Below are 2,463 nucleotides of genomic sequence, written 5' to 3' on the forward strand. Positions count from 1 at the left end.
TACGTAAATACTTATGTACCTTTGTATACAATACAGTATGGTCACCAAACCTATGTTTCATAACTGATTCGAATGGTTGCTACTTTTTTGGAAAGGTGTTTAGAAGGAGGAGTGCACAAAGTTTTAATTTTTCCGATAGGTGGCGCAGGGGTCGAGCTTCGTTAACAAAATGTATTTGGTATGTAGGTAGCCTTTTGCCTAGATTAGCATATAGGATCAATTTTTCCGTTAAGTGGGCCTGGGACAGATCTATTCGAAAAAGTCTTATTTGTGGTCCGATTTGCTTGAAATTTGGCACGTATGTAGCTAGCTTATTGTCTGGGTTAACATATAGGATATTTTTTCTGATAGGTGAACCAGATACCGATCTATTGGAAGAAATCTTATTTATGGTGCGACTTGCTTGTAATTTGGCATGAAGGTAGCTTATTGCCAGGATTAACATATAGGATACTTGTATCTGATAGGTGGATAAGGGACCGATCTATTCTAAAAAATCGTATTTATGGTCCGATTTGCTTGAAATTCGATACCCGTTTTATAGATATGCGTAGAATAGAACTGAGTCGTTGTTTTACAGTTCGAAAGGTGTTTTAAGGCGCCGCAAACATGCGGGTATTGGCTATTTAACAATACTTATTACACAGGCCAACAAAAATAAAAAAATTTGACGCAGCAAATGTTATCGCTATTTTTGACGTAAGCATACAGTTTCCTTCAGCTCCAGATTTTAAGAAAAACGAGGTCAAGGTGTCAAAAAATCGCGTTTTATCAATATTTGAGAAGCTCTAGTAAAGAAACAAGGGTAGTAGAACCACCCACTTAGGCTTAAATTAAAGCAAAAAATCTAGACAACTATCCCTGCAAATTCCTGCACCTTTGCTTGATGGTCACTTATAGTCATTTGTTGAACAGGAAAAACTGAATTTGGGAAGTTTGAGTGCCTTCCGCAATTAAGCCAAAGGTGTTAGAACCTTCCACTTAGGCTTAAATTAAGGCTTGGACTTCTGACCTGAAAATACCATTCCTGCATCTTGACCCTAAGGTCACCTATAGTCATTTGTTGAACAGCTAACAGTCATTTTTAGACATTTTTTTTTCAATTGCATAATTTTCCAGTATTTTTTTTTTGTTGGGCGATAAAAAGTAAATGAGTATAGGTGACCATCAGAGCAAGCTACAGGAATAGTATTTTCAGGGATAGTAGTCGGTAGTTCTAGCTTTAATTTAAGACTAAGTGGAAGGTTCTTCTCCTTTTGTTTCCTTGCTAGAGCTTCTCAAATATTGCAAAAAACGCGTTTTTTGACACTTTCACCACGTTTTTCTCAAAATCCGGAGCTGGTGGAAACTTTATACTTACGGATTCGTAATCAGAACAAACAGGTCTATCAAACAGCTTTAACAATTTCCGCATCCAAATCGGTGTTGCCCTGTGTTCTTCTTTTTATAAGAGGTGATCTGGCGAACGGCTGCACCGCAATTTGGACACTTACTGCAGCTTTTCGATATATTAAGGGAGAGTGGCATCACCCATACATATCGAATTTTTCATAGCGTATATCTCTGGAAATATTTGTACTAGTGTCCTGGAAATTGGTATAGAGAATTTGGGGCTACAGGAAAAGGGGGCGTGGCGCTTTCCAAACGTATTGAAACTTTTATCTATCTGTAAATATATGGGCAAATCTAAAAAACAGGCAACCATGGTGTTATTTAGCTTTATTTTCACTGTTGGAAACTAGCTAGTTGCTTTTGCATATAATTCATTGACGTATACTTGAAGCCTCAAAAAAAATTTGGATCAATTTGCTGCATAACTTTTGAATTATAGGTATTTAAATTTAAAACAAGTAAGAGCAGCGCTGTCTTCGGCTATGCCGAAGGCTTCATACCTTTCATGAACATCTGCAAATTTTACTTTGACAGGTTACTGCTTTTGAATACATCTNGACAGACGGACAGACGGACATGGCTAAATCAACTCAGCTCGACGTTCTGATCATATAAGTATACATTTTCATGGGTCTATCTCTTTTTGTTCTGGTACTTACAAACATCGGACCAAAGTTATAATACCATTTCATGCTCATGAAAGGTATAAAAATAAAGAAAACAAGTGAATTTTTTATGTAATTTTTAAGAGGGGCACAATTCATTATGTCATAACTTTTGAAGCACACCATATTCTGATTTGAGATTTAATGGGCATTTAGCACTTATGTGTATACTTCATATGTAGTAGGTAAGAAAAATGTGCATTAAAAATAACGAAATGGCAAGTAACTCAAAGTCTGTAACTCCACATTTCACAATTTTCAAAATTTTCGGTTTATCGCGTATAGTTTTTGAAGCATTTAATTTTAAGAACTTTTTAAGTATGTATTGTATTCTACAAACAATTACGAATAATTTGATATCTTAGCAAGATTTGTGCTTTCAGAATAAACCAACTTTTAAAGATAA

The sequence above is a fragment of the Rhagoletis zephyria genome, unplaced genomic scaffold (assembly GCF_001687245.7).
Source record: "Rhagoletis zephyria isolate East Lansing unplaced genomic scaffold, Rhagoletis_zephyria_1.1 Rzeph_scaffold_00873, whole genome shotgun sequence".
NCBI lineage: Eukaryota > Metazoa > Arthropoda > Insecta > Diptera > Tephritidae > Rhagoletis > Rhagoletis zephyria.